The sequence below is a fragment of the Coenobita brevimanus genome, chromosome 57 (assembly GCF_032717465.1).
Source record: "Coenobita brevimanus isolate Jiangsu-jjx chromosome 57, ASM3271746v2, whole genome shotgun sequence".
Taxonomy (NCBI): domain Eukaryota; kingdom Metazoa; phylum Arthropoda; class Malacostraca; order Decapoda; family Coenobitidae; genus Coenobita; species Coenobita brevimanus.
The window spans coordinates 52512860-52536909 of record NC_137010.1 but is presented as its reverse complement, the minus strand read 5'-3'; positions in this window follow the sequence as shown (position 1 = coordinate 52536909).

The window sequence follows — 24050 nt, the reverse complement described above, 5'->3', positions numbered from 1 at the left end:
GGGCCGGATTTTGTGCAGTGGTAATGCGGCATTGAGTTTCTGGGGAGTACAGGTAGAGGGGATTTGGGCCTGATGTAGCTTGGTGAGAAGTCGTGGGGAGGTGGGTGGTGTAGGAGTGTGTGTGTATCAGGCGGGCAGGTGTGAGAGGCAGCCCGAGCGGGTGGTGGTGGTCTTGAGGGTCGGGGTGGGAGAGGAAGTGGGCGTATGGGGTGGGCGGGTTGTTTCGCGTGTTGTGGGCGCGGTGGGGTGTGGTGTTGGTGAAGTGGGTGTATGCATGGTGGGTGGGGGAGGGGTGGTGGTAGTGGGTTGTGGTGAGGGTGTGGTGGCGTGGGCGGAAGAGGTGGGAGTGGGCGTTGAGGGGGGGGCAACGGAGGGAAGGGGTGAAGGTGAGCGAGGGATGGTGGGGGAGGCGTCAGGTGAGGTGCTGGGGGTGGTGGCAGCTGGGGAGGCGGAGGTGGTAGGGAGGGTGGAGTGGGAGGGTAAGGAGGAAACGTAGCACTCATATGTGAATGTAGAGGGTGGTGCGGGGCCCGGACGGGGCTGGGGGTCTGGGGCTGGGGCAGGGGAGGTGGGTGTGCAGAAAGGTCGCACGTGGTGGTTGCGGAGGGTACGGGGAGTGCCGTGGTAGTCTATGACCACCTGGTATGGGTTGGGGATGCGGGTGATTGTGTGGGGCCCCGTGAAGCGGAGGGCGAGCTTGTGGCGAGTGGGGAGTTGGGCGATGACGACTGTGTCACCCGGGTTGAAGGGGTTGGAGGCTGTGTTGGGTCCAAGGTCCAGATTCTTTTGTAGGTGGTGTATCCGCCCTTTTAGCAGGTGTAGTGGGTCTGTAGTGGAAGTGGAAGCTGGCGGCTGCAGGTGGTGGCGTAGGGGTAGTAGGAGGGGAGTTTCCCCACAGATTCTCTCATGGGGGGAAACCCCGTCTTCTCAGGGGCATGAATTCATGACGTAATGGACAATTTTCACATGCGCTGGCCAGTCGTCATTCTTTGTAGCCTCGATTCGGGTGCGTAGCTGATTGATAAGGGTACGATGGCTACGTTTACATACGGCATTCCCTTGAGGCCAGTATGGTGAGGAGTGGGAGATCTTTAATCCGAAAATTCTGGCTAGCTCCTCCCAGACTTTTCCGGAGAACTCGGGGGCATTATCGGAATGGATCACTTGTGGGATGCCAAAGTAAGGGAACACGTGTCGGAGAATGGCATCGGCAACAGCGACGGCATAATGTTTCTTAGCCGGGCAGGCTACTACGAATTTTGAATACGTGTCTACAAAAGTGATCACGTATTTATATCCAGATTTTTGGGGAAGAGGGCCTACTACGTCGATCGCCAGGAGTTGTCAGAGCTTGTGGGCGGTGATATGGCCCGATGGTCCGGCGGTCCGGGTGATATCTTTCCCAAGCGCACAGGTGCGGCAAGTCTGGATAATTTCCTTGGCGAGGGTGGAGGGAATTGGGGCCCAGTAAATGTCGTTAAACACCTGTAATAATTTTTTGTGCCCAAGTGGATGCCGTTCTGGGCATGGAGGTGGCGCAGGGTGTCACGTGCCGCATCAGGGGTCAAGAGGATATGCCCGGACGGGGTTAGGAGGTGGTCACCCTGTCGGCATAGCTTAGGAAATAGGTGGGCAGGGATCCAGGGGGGCCGTTCCTTGTGGTGCCAGAGTTGTAGGAGGTCCGGGTCTGGCTGTACCGCGTGGATGGGGAGGCGGGAGAGGGCATCTGCATTAGTGTGAAGCTTTCTGGGCCTGTATAAAATTTCGTACTGAAACTCCTCTAGGGTGTCGCGCCACCTGATGAGTTGGGCGTTATGGGAGTCCGACTGGCGTAACCACTGGAGTGATTGGTGGTCAGTGATTATTGTGACTTGGGTCCCGGAAAGATAAGCCCTAAAATATTGGAGGGGCCAGATTATGCCGAGGCATTCTCACTTAGTGGCGGCATAATTCTTTTCAGCCGGATTCAGAGTGCAACTGGCGCAGGCAATGATGTGTTCTCTGTCGGCCTGTAACTGGGCTAGGATGGCGCCTATCGCGGTAAGGGACACATCGGTGTAGAGGCGAAAAGGGAAGGCATAGTCGGGGAAGGCTACGATAGGGGCAGAGACGAGCTTGTCTTTTAGCTGTTGAAATGCAGCTCGCCAGTCCTCGGTCCAGAGAAAAGGTTCCCCTTTCTGTGTCAAATCGTGAAGAGGCTTGGCAATCTGCGCGAATCCCTTCACAAAGCGATGGTAATAGGACGTGAGTCCCAGGAAGGTGCGGACGCCGTGGACATCCTGCGGCGGCGGTATGTCCGCTATGGCACAGAGCTTGTCGGGATCTGGGGAAATTCCTGCTTGGGAAATAGTACGTCCCAGGAACGAGACGGTTCTAGCGGCTAGGACACATTTAGAAGGATGTAGCTTGAGGTCTGCCTGGCAAATTCTGGTGAAAACTCGACGGAGGCACTGCAAGTGGTCGGCCCAGGTCTGGCTAAAAACAATGACGTCGTCAAGATAAGCTAAACATATTTTGCAAGGGAGGCCGCTCATGACAGATTCCATTAGTCTGGAGAAAGTGGCAGGGGCGTTGCAGAGGCCGAATGGCAGAACATTAAATTCGTAATGTTTGCCATTACTGGTGGAAAAGGCCGTCTTGCCTCGATGGTCCGGATAGATGGGGACCTGCCAGTATCGAGACTGGAGGTCAAGGGTAGAAAACCAAGATGCCCCGTAGAGGGAGTCTAGGGAATCGTCAATGCGGGGGAGGGGGGTGGCATCTTTAATGGTGACGTCATTCACACAGCGGCAGTCGGTGCAAAATCACATCGTGCCATCTTTCTTTTTTACTAGAATGACGGGGGAGGGCAATGGGCTTGTGGAGAGGGAAATAACACCTGCCTCTGCCATTTTGTGCACCTGGCTGTCCTCCTCTTCTCTCTGTCGGGGGTTTTTACATCGAGATGGTTGTCGTATAGGTGGGCCGGTAGTATGAATTTCATGCGACAGGTACGTGGTATGCCCTATATCTTCTGGTTCTGTCACAAACAAATCCTGGATATCCGGAAGGAGGCGGCGTAGGGTGTCTGACTGCTGGTCGGAGAGGTGGTCGGGGATGGGGGGTGGAGGGGTGGGGAGGTGGGAGGAGGATGGGGCACAGGGCTCGGCTTCCTCCATCTCTCCGATGATAAGCCCCATGGGGAGGGTGAGAGGGGACGGGGAGAGATTGGCAATGCGGATGATGGCATGATGGGGTGGGAGGAAGGTGGTGGACACCAGGCAGGCAGAAAGGGCTCCGGAGGGGAGGAGGGGGGAGAACAAAACAAAGGGACCTGAGGGCCTGTTCAGGGGTACCCAAGCCTCATGATGGGAGGGGATGATAACAGCAGCGGAGACGGTGGCGGCGAAAGAAGGAGCAGGAGTGGGGTGAAAAGGCACGGGAGGGGGAGGAGAGAAGGGTGGGGGAAGGGGGGGAAGGGGGCACTGGGGGGAGGAAGGGGGCGAATCCTCCGGCCGGGGCCGCGGCGTGCATTTGAAAACGGCCGGGGTGGAACGGGGTGGGGGCGGAACTGAAGTTATCGGTGGCGACAGTCGATCTTAGCTCCGAGTTTTTGGAGGAAGTCCAGTCCTAAATACCTGTCATAACTCCAGCAGGAGGAATAAAAAATGATGAATGGATGTTGGGTGGACACCGGCTGGTGGGTGTCGATCCATAGGGCCCGAGTTTCCCCACGGACGGGCAGGGGGCCATCCCCCGCATCCACAAGGTGAGTGATAGTAGGGCGGAGTGGGCCAAACCGCGATCTGTAGCGGGAGAAATAGTGGCTGTAAAGGCAGGACCTGGCCGCTCCCGTATCGACTAGCAGTCTGGCCTTCACGCTGTTTATTTTCATCATGTGGTATACTGGGGGGCAATACTTAGGGGTAATGGCCCCCGCCACCGTGGTTTGGTGCAGGGGCGGGCCTAAAAACTCCAGCTGGCTAGGGCTTTCATTCTCCTGTTCATGCTCCAGTTCTCCTGAATGGGGCTCGTCCATGGGCATCAGCTCGTCCCCTGGGGCCTTGCCTTCTAAGGCGGACACTTTACGCGAACCCGGGGCTGTGATTCTGCGGTGAGCAGCTTTAAGCTGGTCCCGTATGTCATGAATGGGGCAGCGGGAGTTGCAGGCTGTGAATTCCCAAGGGTTGACAAGAATTAGGTTCAGTTTTTCTTGCGGGGTGGGGCGCCAATGGGAGGGGTGTGCTCTGGGCGGGCTAGGTGCCGAGGGTCGGGCTGGTGTGAGGCAGAGGTGGACGTGGTGTGGCTGGGGGAGCCGGGGGTCGGGTGAGGAATTTCTTAACAACATTGATTTGCTGTGGAGAAGGGCAGGTGGTCAGGAGGCACCGTATCAGCTGTATATCTCTATCCATGTCTCCTGTTGGGTCATGGATAGTGAAGTGTTGCTTAACAACACTCGGGAGCACTCTGAGCAGAGTGTTAAATGTATGCTGATCCCGGGTTTCCTCATCTGCCTCCGGGTAGGCAGCAGTAACCAGGCGTCTTGCCTGTATCAGGGTATTATCTAAATCCCCGTCAAATGAAAAACTATCCAATTGGGATAGAGCCACCACTTTCCCTAATGATGGGGTGATGGCTTGTACAGTGAACTTTGTAAAGTTCTGCCAGGTGAGTTCTGGGACGATTTTCGGTGCTATGTTCGCCGCCGCTTTACCGAGTAGTGGTGGTGTGACTGCAATTTTCTGTTGGTCATTTTCAAAGCCAATATCAAGTCTATCTATATATCTATTGCCAGACGCCTTAATCCCGTTTCGGGTGGCCACAAACAAACCGCCTCCAAGTCGCCCTGTCCCCCACCATTTCACTGCCCTGCTCCCAACTCACACCCCCCTCTCTCATATACCTCTCCACCCCATCCCTCCATCTCATCCTCGGCCTCCCCCTCCCTCTTCCCCCTTCCACCTCACTCACATACATTCCCTTCGCCAGTCTTTCACCCTCCATCCTCTCCACATGGCCAAACCACCTCAGTGTGTTCCTCATAACGTTCCTATCACATCCACATCCACACCACAACACTCCTTTATATTCTCATTCGTCAGCCTGTCTCTCCACGTGACTCCACAGGCTCCTCTTAAATAACTCATTTCCACTGCTTTCACTCTTGACTTGTGTCCTTCCAACAATGTCCAAGGTTCACTTCCGTACGTTAGAGTTGGTATCACAATACTGTCATGTAGTAACTTTTTCACTTCCATGCCCACTTCCCTGTTTCTTATCACTGCTTTCAAGGAACCAGCAACCTTTCTTCCCTGCTGTACCCTTTCAAGCACTTCACCCTCCAAACCTCAAGTAAGGGTTTAATTATTGCCAGATATGTGTGTATATCATACTGGTCGGGGTCAAATATGGGTAACTGAACGTGCGGTTTAGTTGCCATTTTGCCAAATATTCCTGGTTACCTCTCTTTTACGCCTGGGTCAAGAACAACCGCTGGCCACCAGTGTAATGCTAGGTGTAAATAGGTTCGACTTCTCGTTCCTAAAACACCTAAAGTGGAGCGGGGTCCTCTTTCGAGACCGGAGCTTAATGCAATAAAGAGAGGCAGGACACAAAAACTCTAGGCAATAACCTTTGCATGTATATTACCACAATCAGACACACGACAAATCCGCAGATATTATAATATAATATATAGCAATATAAAACCCCTATCTAGGACATGTGTATCTCGCAGGATACTTGCTTATCTGATATTAATGCCAACCAATCAAACCTAGCGTATTCGGGTACAGTGAATATAGGCACGCGCGTGAGGTGCGGGGAGTGAGTCTCACAAAGGGGGGGGAGAAAAGGAGGGGTGCGGAGAGTGACTTATGATGGTTAGGAGGGAGTTATGGTAATACTGGAGAGAGGCAAGGATTAACAATGAGGATTACACGTTTTCCAATAGCAAAGGGACTTTGGTAATTGATTCTATTCTTGGTTTACACTTACACTAGATACTGGGACAAGGCAATGTTGTACAGGATTTACGGGTAGCGGGAGTGGGGTAATATCACTAACACTTTCTCGTATTACTTCTTTAGAGCTCACAGCAGTAGCGGTGTATTACTACGGAAGAATTTCCAGGTGGCACAGTCTTACTAATTGTATATAAGGGACATGACTCATAAATATATTTCAACAGATCTTGGTTCGCACACTCGTCCTTTATTCTCTCACTGTATTCTTACTTGCCCCGATTCACTATATTAACTCACTGCCCGATACTACACTTGGCAAAGTCACACTTAACCCAAATCACTTGCAGTTTCTGGCCAGCATCACATGTATTCATCGTGGGGGCAGGGGCGGGAACACGCCGTCGGCAATCCTGCCGGGCTAGGGGGCACCACCAAGGAAGGCGTGCTAGGAGGGCACGGGACAACTCGTAGGGGCGTCCCCTAACGTCCTGGGCTACCCGTGGCTTCCGGGCTGGGCTCAAGGGTTTGGCCCTCAGGACTGGGGCCGAATAGCTCCAGGAATCTCTGGTGTAAGTCTCAACTGGAGGTGGAAGCCTTACGTCGTCGTGGGGGCGTATGGAGATCGCGCCCGTGTGTCCTGGGGAGGATCGGGAGAGACTGCGGACTTCGGGCTCCAGCGTCTAGGGGCACTGACAGGGGAGGGCTGCGGCATCGGCTTATGCTGGGGCCCGTCAGGTGCGTCTGTTCCAGAGCCAGGCATAGGAAGCGGAGGCCAGGGGAGGCTGTGAGGCCTGTCTGGGCCACTCTGGTATGGAAGGCCTGGGCTCTTGTCTCCTGCCGGGGTGACGTATTGCTCATTGCCTCCTTCCGTGCACCTTTGGAGTGACAGTGGGCCGTCTCTCGAGGTCGGGAGCAACAATAGGCCGTCTCTACCAGGGCACCTTCGGAGCGACAATAGGCCATCTCTACCAGGGCACCTTCGGAGTGACAATAGGCTATCTCATGAGGAGGGGAGCGACAATAGGCCGTCTCTACCAAGGCACCTTCGGAGCGACAATATGCCGTCTCACGAGGGTGGGAATGACAATAGGCCGTCTCTACCGGGGCACCTTTGGAGCGACAATAGGCCGTCTCACGAGGAGGGGAGCGACAATAGGCCGTCTATACTGGGACACTTTCGGAGCAACTATAGGACGTCTCACGAGGAGGGGAGCAACAATAGGCCGTCTCTACCGGGACACTTTCGGAGCGACAATAGGCCATCTCATGAGGAGGGGCGCCGTCTAGAGTGTCTAGAACAACTCCACCTTTGGCTGGTTGAACAAGCCCACTCCATGAAGGTAGTGTCCTTCTCCTACAATGGCGACGGCATTGTGGCTGCGTGACATAGGGGCGCACGGCCCGGGCTGACATATGCCGTTGTTGCTGGTGGTTGTTCCGACTGGTGACGGCTACCCCGTGGGTTCCGTGTTGGGGTGTCGGCACGTTCCTGGGGATATTGGGCTCTATCTTGCTTGCCCCGTTGTCGGGAGCACTATGGTATTCTTCTGTTTCAATTTCGGGGGCACTGCTTTGTAAGTCACGCATTTTACCACTCTACCCCTGTAAAAAGTCACGTCCTCGTGGCTGGAGGTGGAATGCTTACGTGTTGTAGGTGGTGTACACATGCTGGAGGTGTTGCAGCACGGTTTGCCAGGCGACGGTGTAGAGGTTTTCTTCCTGCTCCGGGTCGAAGGTGAGGAAGAGTGTGGAGGCGGTGGTGATAGACTGGAGGAGGGTTAGCAGGCGGTGTGGCCCGTAGAGTCTGTGGTTCCTGCGAAGGGTAGGCACCCATACAGCCCGCTTCACTCTCATCTTGCTTGGTGTGGCTGTTGCAAGCTGAATGCTGGATACCGAGGGTAAGGGCCGGGTTTTGTGCCGTGGTAATGCGACTTTGAGTCTCTGGGAAGTACAAGTAGAGGGGATTTGGGCCTGATGTAGCTTGATTGTGTGAAGTCATGGGGTGGTGGGTGGTGTAGGAGTGTGTGTGTGTATCAGGCGGGCAGGCATGAAAGACGGCCCAAGCGGGTGGTGGTGGTCTTGAGGGTCGGGGTGGGAGGGGAAGTGGGTGTATGGGGTGGGCGGGTTGTTTTGTGTCTTCTGGGGGCGATGGGGCGTGGTGTTGGTGAAGTGGGTGTACGCTTGGTGGGGGGGGGTGGGGTGGTGGTAGTGGGTTGTGGTGAGGGTGTGGTGGCATGAGCTGAAGAGGTGGGAGTGGCCGTTGAGGGGGAGCAACGGAGGGAAGATGTGAGGGTGAGCGAGAGGTGGAGGGGGAGGCGTCAGGTGAGGTGCTAGGGGTGGTGGCAGCCGGGGAGGCGGATGTGGTAGGGGGAGTGGAGTGGGAGGGTGAGGAGGGAAGGGAGCACTCATATGTGACTGTAGAGGGTGGTGTGGGGGCTGGAGGGGCTGGGGGTGTGGGGCGGGGGCGGGGGAGGTGAGCATGAGGAAAGGCTGCACATGGCGGTTGCGGAGGGTACGGGGAGTGCCATGGTAGTATACGACCACCTGGTATGGGTTGGGGACGCGGGTGATTGTGTGGGGCCCCATGAAGCGGGGGCGAGCTTGTGGGGAGTGGGGAGTTGGGCGATGACGACTGTGTCACTTGGGTTGAAGGGGTTGGAGGCTGTGTCGGGTCCAAGGTCCAGATTCTTTTGTAGGTGGTGTATCCACCCTTTCAGCAGGTGTAGCGGGTCTGTAGTGGGAGCGGAAGCTGGCGGCTGAGGGTGGTGGTGTAGGGGTAGTAGGAGGGGAGTTTCCCCAAGATTCTTTCATGGCGGTTAACCCCGTCTTCTCAGGGGCATGAATTCATGACCTAATGGACAATTTTCACATGCGCTGGCCAGTCATCATTCTTTGTAGCCTCGATTCGGGTGCGTAGCTGATTGATAAGGGTACGATGGCTACGTTTGTATACGGCGTTCCCTTGAGGCCAGTATGGTGAGGAGTGGGAGATCTTTAATCCGAAAATTCTGGCTAGTTCCTCCCAGACTTTTCCGGAGAACTCGGGGCATTATTGGAATGGATGGCCTGTGGGATGCCAAAGTAAGGGAACACGTGTCGGAGAATGGCATCGGCAACAGCGATGGCATGATGTTCCTTAGCCGGGCAGGCTACTACGAATTTTGAATACGTGTCTACAAAGTGATCACGTATTTATATCCAGATTTTTGGGGAAGAGGGCCTACTACGTCGATTGCCAGGATTTGCCAGAGCTTGTGGGCATTGATATGGCCCGATGGTCCGGCGGTCCGGGTGATATCTTTCCCAAGCGCGCAGGTGCGGCAAGTCTAGATAATTTCCTTGGCGAGGGTGGAGGGATTTGGGGCCCAGTAAATGTCGTTAAACACCTGTAATAATTTTTTGGTGCCCAAGTGGATGCCGTTCTGGGCATGGAGGTGGCGCAGGGTGTCATGTGCCGCATTGGGGGTCAAGAGGATATGCCCGGACGGGGTTAGAAGGTGGTCGCCCTGTCGGCATAGCTTAGGGAATAGGTGGGCAGGGATCCATGGGGGCCGTTCCTTGTGGTGCCAGAGTTGTAGGAGGTCCAGGTCTGGCTGTACCGCGTGGATGGGGAGGCGGGAGAGGGCATTTGCATTAGTGTGAAGCTTTCTGGGCCTGTATAAAATTTCGTACTGAAACTCCTCTAGGGTGTCGCGCCACCTGACGAGTTGGGCGTTATGGGAGTCCGACTGGCGTAACCACTGGAGTGACTGGTGGTCAGTGATTATCGTGACTTGGGTCCCGGAGAGATAAGCCCTAAATTATTGGAGGGGCCAGATTATGCCGAGGCATTCTCGCTTGGTGGCTGCATAATTCTTTTCAGCTGGATTCAAAGTGCAACTGGCGCAGGCAATGATGTATTCTCTACCGGCCTGTAACTGGGCTAGGATGGCGCCTATCGCGGTAAGGGACACATCGGTGTAGAGGTGAAAAGGGAGGGCATAGTCGGGGAATGCTACGATAGGGGCAGAGACGAGCTTGTCTTTTAGCTGTTGAAATGCAGCTCGCCAGTCCTCAGTCCAGAGAAAAGGTTCCCCTTTCTGTGTCAAATCGTGAAGAGGCTTGGCAATCTGCGCGAATCCCTTCACAAAGCGATGGTAATAGGACGTGAGTCCCAGGAAGGTGCGGATGCCGTGGACATCCTGTGGCGGCGGTATGTCTGCTATGGCACAGAGCTTGTCGGGATCTGGGGAAATTCCTACTTGGGAAATAGTACGTCCCAGGAACGAGACGGTTCTAGCGGCTAGGACACATTTAGAAGGATGTAGGTTAAGGTCTGCCTGGCAAATTCTGGTGAAAACTCGACGGAGGCACTGCAAGTGGTCGGCCCAGGTCTGGCTAAATACAATGACGTCGTCAAGATAAGCTAAACATATTTCCCAAGTGAGGCCGCTCATGACAGATTCCATTATTTTGGAGAAAGTGGCAGGGGCGTTGCAGAGGCTGAATGGCAGAACATTAAATTCGTAATGTTTGCCATTACTGGTGGAAAAGGCCGTCTTGCCTCGATGGTCCGGATGGATAGGGACCTGCCAGTATCCAGACTGGAGGTCGAGGGTAGAAAACCAAGATGCCCCATAGAGGGAGTCTAGGGAATCGTCAATATGGGGGAGGGGGGTGGCATCTTTAATGGTGACGTCATTCACACAGCGGTAGTCGATGCAAAATCGCATCGTGCCATCTTACTTTGTTCCTAGAATGACGGGGGAGGGCAATGGGCTGGTGGAGGGGGAAATAACACCTGCCTCTGCCATTTTCCGCACCTGGCTGTCCTCCTCTTCTGTCTGTCGGGGTTTTTTACTTCGGGATGGTTGTCGTATAGGTGGGCCGGTAGTATGAATTTCATGCGACAGGTACGTGGTATGCCCTATATCTTCTGGTTCTGTCACAAACAAATCCTGGTTATCTGGAAGGAGGCGGCGTATGATGTCTGACTGCTGGTTGGAGAGGTGGTCGGGGATGGGGGGTAGAGGGGTGGGGAGGTGGGAGTAGGATGGGGCACAGGGTTCGGCTTCTTCCATCTCTCCGATGATAAACCCCTTGGGGACGGTGAGAGGGGACAGGGCGAGATTGGCAATGCGGATGATGGCATGATGGGGTGGGAGGAAGGTGGTTGACACCAGGCAGGCAGAAAGGGCTCCGGAGGGGAGGAGGGGGGAGAACAAAACAAAGGGATCTGAAGGCCTGTTAAGGGGTACCCAAGCCTCATGGTGGGAGGGGATGATAACAGCAGCGGAGACGGTGGCGGGGAAAGAAGGAACAGAAGTGGGGTGAAAAGGCACGGGAGGGGGAGGAGAGAAGGGTGGGGGAAGGGGGGGAAGGGGGGCACTGGGGGGAGGAAGGGGGCGAATCCTCTGGCCAGGGCCGCGGCGTGCATATGCAAACCGCTGGGGTGGAACGGGGTGGGGGCGGAACTGAAGTTGTCGGTGGCGACAATCGATCTTAGCTCCGAGTTTTTGGAGCAAGTCCAGTCCTAAATACCTGTCATAACTCCAGCAGGAGGAATAAAAAATGATGAATGGATGTTGGGTGGACACCGGCTGGTGGGTGTCGACCCATAGGGCCCGAGTTTCTCCACGGATGGGCAGGGGGCCATCCCCCGCGTCCACAAGGTGAGTGACAGTAGGGCGGAGTGGGCCAAACCGCGATCTGTAGCGGGAGAAATAGTGGCTGTAAAGGCAGGACCTGGCCGCTCCCATATCGACTAGCAGTCTGGCCTTCACACCGTTTATTTTCATCATGTGGTATACTGGGGGGCAATACTTAGGGGTAATGGCCCCTGCCACCGTGGGTTGGTGCAGGGGCGGGCCTAAAAAATCCAGCTGGCTAGGGCTTTCATTTTCCTGTTCCTGCTCCAGTTCTCCTGAATGGGGCTCGTCCATGGGCATCAGCTCGTCCCCTGGGGCCTTGCCTTCTAAGGCGGACACTTTACGCGAACCCGGGGCTGTAATTCTGCGGCAAGCAGCTTTAAGCTGGTCCCGTATGTCATGAATGGGGCAGTGGGAGTTGCAGGCTGTGAATTCCCAAGGGTTGACAAGAATTAGGTTCAGTTTTTCTTGCGGGGTGGGGCGCCGATGGGAGGGGTGTGCCCTGGGCGGGCTAGGTGCCGAGGGTCGGGCTGGTGTGAGGCAGAGGTGGACGTGGTGTGGCTGGGGGAGCCGGGGGTCGGGTGGGGAATTTCTTAACGACATTGATTTGCTGTGGAGAAGGGCAGGCGGTCAGGAGGCACCGTATCAGCTGTATATCTCTATCCATGTCTCCTGCTGGGTCATGGATAGTGAAGTGTTGCTTAACAACACTCGGGAGCACTCTGAGCAGAGTTTTAAATGTATGCTGATCTCGGGTTTCCTCATCTGCCTCCGGGTAGGCAGCAGTAACCAGGCGTCTTGCCTGTATCAAGGTATTATCTAAATCCCCGTCGAATGAAAAACTATCCAATTGGGATAGAGCCACCACTTTCCCTAATGATGGGTTGATGGCTTGTACAGTGAACTTTGTAAAGTTCTGCCAGGTGAGTTCTGGGACGATTTTCGGTGCTATGTTCGCCGCCGCTTTACCGAATAGTGGTAGTGTGACTGCAATTTTCTGTTGGTCATTTTCAAAGCCAATATCAAGTCTATCTATCTATCTATTGCCAGACGCCTCAATCCCGTTTCGGGTGACCACAAACAAACCGCCTCCAAGTCGCCCTGTCCCCAGCCATTTCACTGCCCTGCTCCCAGCTCACACCCCCCTCTCTCATATACCTCTCCACCTCATCCCTCCATCTCATCCTCGGCCTCCTCCCTCTTCCCCCCTCCACCTCACTCACATACATTCTCTTCGCCAGTCTTTCACCCTCCATCCTCTCCACATGGCTAAACCACCTCAGTGTGTTCCTCATAACGCTTCCTATCACATCCACATCCACACCACAACGCTCCTTTATATCCTCATTCGTCAGCCTGTCTCTCCACGTGACTCCACAGGCTCCTCTTAAATAACTCATTTCCACTGCTCTCACTCTTGGCTTGTGTCCTTCCAGTAATGTCCAAGGTTCACTTCCGTACGTTAGAGTTGGTATCACAATACTGTCATGTAGTAACTTTTTCACTTCCATGCTCACTTCCCTGTTTCTTATCACTGCTTTCAAAGAACCAGCAACCTTTCTTCCCTGCTGTACCCTTTCAAGCACTTCACCCTCCAAACCTCAAGTAAGGGTTTAATTATTGCCAGATATGTGTGTATATCATACTGGTCGGGGTCAAATATGGGTAACTGAACGTGCGGTTTAGTTGCCATTTTGCCAAATATTCCTGGTTACCTCTCTTTTACGCCTGGGTCAAGAACAACCGCTGGCCACCAGTGTAATGCTAGGTGTAAATAGGTTCGACTTCTCGTTCCTAAAACACCTAAAAGTGGAGCGGGGTCCTCTTTCGAGACCGGAGCTTAATGCAATAAAGAGAGGCAGGACACAAAAACTCTAGGCAATAACCTTTGCATGTATATTACCACAATCAGACACAGGACAAATCCGCAGATATTATAATATAATATATAGCAATATAAAACCCCTATCTAGGACATGTGTATCTCGCAGGATACTTGCTTATCTGATATTAATGCCAACCAATCAAACCTAGCGTATTCGGGGTACAGTGAATATAGGCACGCGCGTGAGGTGCGGGGAGTGAGAATAACAAATGAGGGGAAGAAAAGGAGGGGTGCGGAGAGTGACTTATGATGGTTAGGAGGGAGTTATGGTAATACTGGAGAGAGGCAAGGATTAACAATGAGGATTACACGTTTTCCAATAGCAAAGGGACTTTGGTAATTGATTCTATTCTTGGTTTACACTTACACTAGATACTGGGACAAGGCAATGTTGTACAGGATTTACGGGTAGCGGGAGTGGGGTAATATCACTAACACTTTCTCGTATTACTTCTTTAGAGCTCACAGCAGTAGCGGTGTATTACTACGGAAGAATTTCCAGGTGGCACAGTCTTACTAATTGTATATAAGGGACATGACTCATAAATATATTTCAACAGATCTTGGTTCGCACACTCGTCCTTTATTCTCTCACTGTATTCTTACTTGCCCCGATTCACTATATTAACTCACTGCCCGATACTACACTTGGCAAAGTCACACTTAACCCAAATCACTTGCAGTTTCTGGCCAGCATCACATGTATTCATCGTGGGGGCAGGGGCGGGAACACGCCGTCGGCAATCCTGCCGGGCTAGGGGCACCACCAAGGAAGGCGTGCTAGGAGGGCACGGGACAACTCGTAGGGGCGTCCCCTAACGTCCTGGGCTACCCGTGGCTTCCGGGCTGGGCTCAAGGGTTTGGCCCTCAGGACTGGGGCCGAATAGCTCCAGGAATCTCTGGTGTAAGTCTCAACTGGAGGTGGAAGCCTTACGTCGTCGTGGGGGCGTATGGAGATCGCGCCCGTGTGTCCTGGGGAGGATCGGGAGAGACTGCGGACTTCGGGCTCCAGCGTCTAGGGGCACTGACAGGGGAGGGCTGCGGCATCGGCTTATGCTGGGGCCCGTCAGGTGCGTCTGTTCCAGAGCCAGGCATAGGAAGCGGAGGCCAGGGAGGCTGTGAGGCCTGTCTGGGCCACTCTGGTATGGAAGGCCTGGGCTCTTGTCTCCTGCCGGGGTGACGTATTGCTCATTGCCTCCTTCCGTGCACCTTTGGAGTGACAGTGGGCCGTCTCTCGAGGTCGGGAGCAACAATAGGCCGTCTCTACCAGGGCACCTTCGGAGCGACAATAGGCCGTCTCTACCAGGGCACCTTCGGAGTGACAATAGGCTATCTCATGAGGAGGGGAGCGACAATAGGCCGTCTCTACCAAGGCACCTTCGGAGCGACAATATGCCGTCTCACGAGGGTGGGAATGACAATAGGCCGTCTCTACCGGGGCACCTTTGGAGCGACAATAGGCCGTCTCTACCGGGGCACCTTTGGAGCGACAATAGGCCGTCTCACGAGGAGGGGAGCGACAATAGGCCGTCTATACTGGGACACTTTCGGAGCAACTATAGGACGTCTCACGAGGAGGGGAGCGACAATAGGCCGTCTCTACCGGGACACTTTCGGAGCGACAATAGGCCATCTCATGAGGAGGGGCGCCGTCTAGAGTGTCTAGAACAACTCCACCTTTGGCTGGTTGAACAAGCCCACTCCATGAAGGTAGTGTCCTTCTCCTACAATGGCGACGGCATTGTGGCTGCGTGACATAGGGCGCACGGCCCGGGCTGACATATGCCGTTGTTGCTGGTGGTTGTTCCGACTGGTGACGGCTACCCCGTGGGTTCCGTGTTGGGGTGTCGGCACGTTCCTGGGGATATTGGGCTCTATCTTGCTTGCCCCGTTGTCGGGAGCACTATGGTATTCTTCTGTTTCAATTTCGGGGCACTGCTTTGTAAGTCACGCATTTTACCACTCTACCCCTGTAAAAAGTCACGTCCTCGTGGCTGGAGGTGGAATGCTTACGTGTTGTAGGTGGTGTACACATGCTGGAGGTGTTGCAGCACGGTTTGCCAGGCGACGGTGTAGAGGTTTTCTTCCTGCTCCGGGTCGAAGGTGAGGAAGAGTGTGGAGGCGGTGGTGATAGACTGGAGGAGGGTTAGCAGGCGGTGTGGCCCGTAGAGTCTGTGGTTCCTGCGAAGGGTAGGCACCCATACAGCCCGCTTCACTCTCATCTTGCTTGGTGTGGCTGTTGCAAGCTGAATGCTGGATACCGAGGGTAAGGGCCGGGTTTTGTGCCGTGGTAATGCGACTTTGAGTCTCTGGGAAGTACAAGTAGAGGGGATTTGGGCCTGATGTAGCTTGATTGTGTGAAGTCATGGGGTGGTGGGTGGTGTAGGAGTGTGTGTGTATCAGGCGGGCAGGCATGAAAGACGGCCCAAGCGGGTGGTGGTGGTCTTGAGGGTCGGGGTGGGAGGGGAAGTGGGTGTATGGGGTGGGCGGGTTGTTTTGTGTCTTCTGGGGGCGATGGGGCGTGGTGTTGGTGAAGTGGGTGTACGCATGGTGGGTGGGGGAGGGGTGGTGGTAGTGGGTTGTGGTGAGGGTGTGGTGGCATGAGCTGAAGAGGTGGGAGTGGCCGTTGAGGGGGAGCAACGGAGGGAAGATGTGAGGGTGAGCGAGAGGTGGAGGGGGAGGCGTCAGGTGAGGTGCTAGGGGTGGTGGCAGCCGGGGAGGCGGATGTGGTAGGGGGGAGTGGAGTGGGAGGGTGAGGAGGGAATGTAGCACTCATATGTGACTGTAGAGGGTGGTGTGGGGGCTGGAGGGGGCTGGGGGTGTGGGGCCGGGGCTGGGGAGGTGAGCATGAGGAAAGGCTGCACATGGCGGTTGCGGAGGGTACGGGGAGTGCCATGGTAGTATACGACCACCTGGTATGGGTTGGGGACGCGGGTGATTGTGTGGGGCCCCATGAAGCGGGGGGCGAGCTTGTGGGGAGTGGGGAGTTGGGCGATGACGACTGTGTCACTTGGGTTGAAGGGGTTGGAGGCTGTGTCGGGTCCAAGGTCCAGATTCTTTTGTAGGTGGTGTATCCACCCTTTCAGCAGGTGTAGCGGGTCTGTAGTGGGAGCGGAAGCTGGCGGCTGAGGGTGGTGGTGTAGGGGTAGTAGGAGGGGAGTTTCCCCCAAGATTCTTTCATGGCGGTTAACCCCGTCTTCTCAGGGGCATGAATTCATGACCTAATGGACAATTTTCACATGCGCTGGCCAGTCATCATTCTTTGTAGCCTCGATTCGGGTGCGTAGCTGATTGATAAGGGTACGATGGCTACGTTTGTATACGGCGTTCCCTTGAGGCCAGTATGGTGAGGAGTGGGAGATCTTTAATCCGAAAATTCTGGCTAGTTCCTCCCAGACTTTTCCGGAGAACTCGGGGGCATTATTGGAATGGATGGCCTGTGGGATGCCAAAGTAAGGGAACACGTGTCGGAGAATGGCATCGGCAACAGCGATGGCATGATGTTCCTTAGCCGGGCAGGCTACTACGAATTTTGAATACGTGTCTACAAAAGTGATCACGTATTTATATCCAGATTTTTGGGGAAGAGGGCCTACTACGTCGATTGCCAGGATTTGCCAGAGCTTGTGGGCATTGATATGGCCCGATGGTCCGGCGGTCCGGGTGATATCTTTCCCAAGCGCGCAGGTGCGGCAAGTCTAGATAATTTCCTTGGCGAGGGTGGAGGGATTTGGGGCCCAGTAAATGTCGTTAAACACCTGTAATAATTTTTTGGTGCCCAAGTGGATGCCGTTCTGGGCATGGAGGTGGCGCAGGGTGTCATGTGCCGCATCAGGGGTCAAGAGGATATGCCCGGACGGGGTTAGGAGGTGGTCACCCTGTCGGCATAGCTTAGGGAATAGGTGGGCAGGGATCCAGGGGGGCCGTTCCTTGTGGTGCCAGAGTTGTAGGAGGTCCGGGTCTGGCTGTACCGCGTGGATGGGGTGGCGGGAGAGGGCATTTGCATTAGTGTGAAGCTTTCTGGGCCTGTATAAAATTTCGTACTGAAACTCCTCTAGGGTGTCGCGCCACCTGACGAGTTGGGCGTTATGGGAGTCCGACTGGCGTAACCACTGGAGTGACTGGTGGTCAGTGATTATCGTGACTTGGGTCCCGGAGAGATAAGCCCTAAATTATTGGAGGGGCCAGATTATGCCGAGGCATTCTCGCTTGGTGGCTGCATAATTCTTTTCAGCTGGATTCAAAGTGCAACTGGCGCAGGCAATGATGTATTCTCTACCGGCCTGTAACTGGGCTAGGATGGCGCCTATCGCGGTAAGGGACACATCGGTGTAGAGGTGAAAAGGGAGGGCATAGTCGGGGAATGCTACGATAGGGGCAGAGACGAGCTTGTCTTTTAGCTGTTGAAATGCAGCTCGCCAGTCCTCAGTCCAGAGAAAAGGTTCCCCTTTCTGTGTCAAATCGTGAAGAGGCTTGGCAATCTGCGCGAATCCCTTCACAAAGCGATGGTAATAGGACGTGAGTCCCAGGAAGGTGCGGATGCCGTGGACATCCTGTGGCGGCGGTATGTCTGCTATGGCACAGAGCTTGTCGGGATCTGGGGAAATTCCTACTTGGGAAATAGTACGTCCCAGGAACGAGACGGTTCTAGCGGCTAGGACACATTTAGAAGGATGTAGGTTAAGGTCTGCCTGGCAAATTCTGGTGAAAACTCGACGGAGGCACTGCAAGTGGTCGGCCCAGGTCTGGCTAAATACAATGACGTCGTCAAGATAAGCTAAACATATTTCCCAAGTGAGGCCGCTCATGACAGATTCCATTATTTTGGAGAAAGTGGCAGGGGCGTTGCAGAGGCTGAATGGCAGAACATTAAATTCGTAATGTTTGCCATTACTGGTGGAAAAGGCCGTCTTGCCTCGATGGTCCGGATGGATAGGGACCTGCCAGTATCCAGACTGGAGGTCGAGGGTAGAAAACCAAGATGCCCCATAGAGGGAGTCTAGGGAATCGTCAATATGGGGGAGGGGGGTGGCATCTTTAATGGTGACGTCATTCACACAGCGGTAGTCGATGCAAAATCGCATCGTGCCATCTTTCTTTTTTACTAGAATGACGGGGGAGGGCAATGGGCTGGTGGAGGGGGAAATAACACCTGCCTCTGCCATTTTCCGCACCTGGCTGTCCTCCTCTTCTGTCTGTTGGGGTTTTTTACTTCGGGATGGTTGTCGTATAGGTGGGCCGGTAGTATGAATTTCATGCGACAGGTACGTGGTATGCCCTATATCTTCTGGTTCTGTCACAAACAAATCCTGGTTATCTGGAAGGAGGCGGCGTATGATGTCTGACTGCTGGTTGGAGAGGTGGTCGGGGATGGGGGGTAGAGGGGTGGGGAGGTGGGAGTAGGATGGGGCACAGGGTTCGGCTTCTTCCATCTCTCCGATGATAAACCCCTTGGGGACGGTGAGAGGGGACAGGGCGAGATTGGCAATGCGGATGATGGCATGATGGGGTGGGAGGAAGGTGGTTGACACCAGGCAGGCAGAAAGGGCTCCGGAGGGGAGGAGGGGGGAGAACAAAACAAAGGGATCTGAAGGCCTGTTAAGGGGTACCCAAGCCTCATGGTGGGAGGGGATGATAACAGCAGCGGAGACGGTGGCGGGGAAAGAAGGAACAGGAGTGGGGTGAAAAGGCACGGGAGGGGGAGGAGAGAAGGGTGGGGGAAGGGGGGGAAGGGGGGCACTGGGGGGAGGAAGGGGGCGAATCCTCTGGCCAGGGCCGCGGCGTGCATATGCAAAACCGCTGGGGTGGAACGGGGTGGGGGCGGAACTGAAGTTGTCGGTGGCGACAGTCGATCTTAGCTCCGAGTTTTTGGAGCAAGTCCAGTCCTAAATACCTGTCATAACTCCAGCAGGAGGAATAAAAAATGATGAATGGATGTTGGGTGGACACCGGCTGGTGGGTGTCGACCCATAGGGCCCGAGTTTCCCCACGGATGGGCAGGGGGCCATCCCCCGCGTCCACAAGGTGAGTGACAGTAGGGCGGAGTGGGCCAAACCGCGATCTGTAGCGGGAGAAATAGTGGCTGTAAAGGCAGGACCTGGCCGCTCCCATATCGACTAGCAGTCTGGCCTTCACACCGTTTATTTTCATCATGTGGTATACTGGGGGGCAATACTTAGGGGTAATGGCCCCTGCCACCGTGGGTTGGTGCAGGGGCGGGCCTAAAAAATCCAGCTGGCTAGGGCTTTCATTTTCCTGTTCCTGCTCCAGTTCTCCTGAATGGGGCTCGTCCATGGGCATCAGCTCGTCCCTTGGGGCCTTGCCTTCTAAGGCGGACACTTTACGCGAACCCGGGGCTGTAATTCTGCGGCAAGCAGCTTTAAGCTGGTCCCGTATGTCATGAATGGGGCAGTGGGAGTTGCAGGCTGTGAATTCCCAAGGGTTGACAAGAATTAGGTTCAGTTTTTCTTGCGGGGTGGGGCGCCGATGGGAGGGGTGTGCCCTGGGCGGGCTAGGTGCCGAGGGTCGGGCTGGTGTGAGGCAGAGGTGGACGTGGTGTGGCTGGAGGAGCCGGGGGTCGGGTGGGGAATTTCTTAACGACATTGATTTGCTGTGGAGAAGGGCAGGCGGTCAGGAGGCACCGTATCAGCTGTATATCTCTATCCATGTCTCCTGCTGGGTCATGGATAGTGAAGTGTTGCTTAACAACACTCGGGAGCACTCTGAGCAGAGTTTTAAATGTATGCTGATCTCGGGTTTCCTCATCTGCCTCCGGGTAGGCAGCAGTAACCAGGCGTCTTGCCTGTATCAAGGTATTATCTAAATCCCCGTCGAATGAAAAACTATCCAATTGGGATAGAGCCACCACTTTCCCTAATGATGGGTTGATGGCTTGTACAGTGAACTTTGTAAAGTTCTGCCAGGTGAGTTCTGGGACGATTTTCGGTGCTATGTTCGCCGCCGCTTTACCGAATAGTGGTAGTGTGACTGCAATTTTCTGTTGGTCATTTTCAAAGCCAATATCAAGTCTATCTATCTATCTATTGCCAGACGCCTCAATCCCGTTTCGGGTGACCACAAACAAACCGCCTCCAAGTCGCCCTGTCCCCAGCCATTTCACTGCCCTGCTCCCAGCTCACACCCCCCTCTCTCATATACCTCTCCACCTCATCCCTCCATCTCATCCTCGGCCTCCCCCTCCCTCTTCCCCCCTCCACCTCACTCACATACATTCTCTTCGCCAGTCTTTCACCCTCCATCCTCTCCACATGGCTAAACCACCTCAGTGTGTTCCTCATAACGCTTCCTATCACATCCACATCCACACCACAACGCTCCTTTATATCCTCATTCGTCAGCCTGTCTCTCCACGTGACTCCACAGGCTCCTCTTAAATAACTCATTTCCACTGCTCTCACTCTTGGCTTGTGTCCTTCCAGTAATGTCCAAGGTTCACTTCCGTACGTTAGAGTTGGTATCACAATACTGTCATGTAGTAACTTTTTCACTTCCATGCTCACTTCCCTGTTTCTTATCACTGCTTTCAAAGAACCAGCAACCTTTCTTCCCTGCTGTACCCTTTCAAGCACTTCACCCTCCAAACCTCAAGTAAGGGTTTAATTATTGCCAGATATGTGTGTATATCATACTGGTCGGGGTCAAATATGGGTAACTGAACGTGCGGTTTAGTTGCCATTTTGCCAAATATTCCTGGTTACCTCTCTTTTACGCCTGGGTCAAGAACAACCGCTGGCCACCAGTGTAATGCTAGGTGTAAATAGGTTCGACTTCTCGTTCCTAAAACACCTAAAGTGGAGCGGGGTCCTCTTTCGAGACCGGAGCTTAATGCAATAAAGAGAGGCAGGACACAAAAACTCTAGGCAATAACCTTTGCATGTATATTACCACAATCAGACACAGGACAAATCCGCAGATATTATAATATAATATATAGCAATATAAAACCCCTATCTAGGACATGTGTATCTCGCAGGATACTTGCTTATCTGATATTAATGCCAACCAATCAAACCTAGCGTATTCGGGGTACAGTGAATATAGGCACGCGCGTGAGGTGCGGGGAGTGAGTCTCACAAAGGGGGGGGAGAAAAGGAGGGGTGCGGAGAGTGACTTATGATGGTTAGGAGGGAGTTATGGTAATACTGGAGAGAGGCAAGGATTAACAATGAGGATTACACGTTTTCCAATAGCAAAGGGACTTTGGTAATTGATTCTATTCTTGGTTTACACTTACACTAGATACTGGGACAAGGCAATGTTGTACAGGATTTACGGGTAGCGGGAGTGGGGTAATATCACTAACACTTTCTCGTATTACTTCTTTAGAGCTCACAGCAGTAGCGGTGTATTACTACGGAAGAATTTCCAGGTGGCACAGTCTTACTAATTGTATATAAGGGACATGACTCATAAATATATTTCAACAGATCTTGGTTCGCACACTCGTCCTTTATTCTCTCACTGTATTCTTACTTGCCCCGATTCACTATATTAACTCACTGCCCGATACTACACTTGGCAAAGTCACACTTAACCCAAATCACTTGCAGTTTCTGGCCAGCATCACATGTATTCATCGTGGGGGGCAGGGGCGGGAACACGCCGTCGGCAATCCTGCCGGGCTAGGGGCACCACCAAGGAAGGCGTGCTAGGAGGGCACGGGACAACTCGTAGGGGCGTCCCCTAACGTCCTGGGCTACCCGTGGCTTCCGGGCTGGGCTCAAGGGTTTGGCCCTCAGGACTGGGGCCGAATAGCTCCAGGAATCTCTGGTGTAAGTCTCAACTGGAGGTGGAAGCCTTACGTCGTCGTGGGGGCGTATGGAGATCGCGCCCGTGTGTCCTGGGGAGGATCGGGAGAGACTGCGGACTTCGGGCTCCAGCGTCTAGGGGCACTGACAGGGGAGGGCTGCGGCATCGGCTTATGCTGGGGCCCGTCAGGTGCGTCTGTTCCAGAGCCAGGCATAGGAAGCGGAGGCCAGGGGAGGCTGTGAGGCCTGTCTGGGCCACTCTGGTATGGAAGGCCTGGGCTCTTGTCTCCTGCCGGGGTGACGTATTGCTCATTGCCTCCTTCCGTGCACCTTTGGAGTGACAGTGGGCCGTCTCTCGAGGTCGGGAGCAACAATAGGCCGTCTCTACCAGGGCACCTTCGGAGCGACAATAGGCCGTCTCTACCAGGGCACCTTCGGAGTGACAATAGGCTATCTCATGAGGAGGGGAGCGACAATAGGCCGTCTCTACCAAGGCACCTTCGGAGCGACAATATGCCGTCTCACGAGGGTGGGAATGACAATAGGCCGTCTCTACCGGGGCACCTTTGGAGCGACAATAGGCCGTCTCTACCGGGGCACCTTTGGAGCGACAATAGGCCGTCTCACGAGGAGGGGAGCGACAATAGGCCGTCTATACTGGGACACTTTCGGAGCAACTATAGGACGTCTCACGAGGAGGAGCGACAATAGGCCGTCTCTACCGGGACACTTTCGGAGCGACAATAGGCCATCTCATGAGGAGGGGCGCCGTCTAGAGTGTCTAGAACAACTCCACCTTTGGCTGGTTGAACAAGCCCACTCCATGAAGGTAGTGTCCTTCTCCTACAATGGCGACGGCATTGTGGCTGCGTGACATAGGGGCGCACGGCCCGGGCTGACATATGCCGTTGTTGCTGGTGGTTGTTCCGACTGGTGACGGCTACCCCGTGGGTTCCGTGTTGGGGTGTCGGCACGTTCCTGGGGATATTGGGCTCTATCTTGCTTGCCCCGTTGTCGGGAGCACTATGGTATTCTTCTGTTTCAATTTCGGGGGCACTGCTTTGTAAGTCACGCATTTTACCACTCTACCCCTGTAAAAAGTCACGTCCTCGTGGCTGGAGGTGGAATGCTTACGTGTTGTAGGTGGTGTACACATGCTGGAGGTGTTGCAGCACGGTTTGCCAGGCGACGGTGTAGAGGTTTTCTTCCTGCTCCGGGTCGAAGGTGAGGAAGAGTGTGGAGGCGGTGGTGATAGACTGGAGGAGGGTTAGCAGGCGGTGTGGCCCGTAGAGTCTGTGGTTCCTGCGAAGGGTAGGCACCCATACAGCCCGCTTCACTCTCATCTTGCTTGGTGTGGCTGTTGCAAGCTGAATGCTGGATACCGAGGGTAAGGGCCGGGTTTTGTGCCGTGGTAATGCGACTTTGAGTCTCTGGGAAGTACAAGTAGAGGGGATTTGGGCCTGATGTAGCTTGATTGTGTGAAGTCATGGGGTGGTGGGTGGTGTAGGAGTGTGTGTGTGTATCAGGCGGGCAGGCATGAAAGACGGCCCAAGCGGGTGGTGGTGGTGGTCTTGAGGGTCGGGGTGGGAGGGGAAGTGGGTGTATGGGGTGGGCGGGTTGTTTTGTGTCTTCTGGGGGCGATGGGGCGTGGTGTTGGTGAAGTGGGTGTACGCATGGTGGGTGGGGGAGGGGTGGTGGTAGTGGGTTGTGGTGAGGGTGTGGTGGCATGAGCTGAAGAGGTGGGAGTGGCCGTTGAGGGGGAGCAACGGAGGGAAGATGTGAGGGTGAGCGAGAGGTGGAGGGGGAGGCGTCAGGTGAGGTGCTA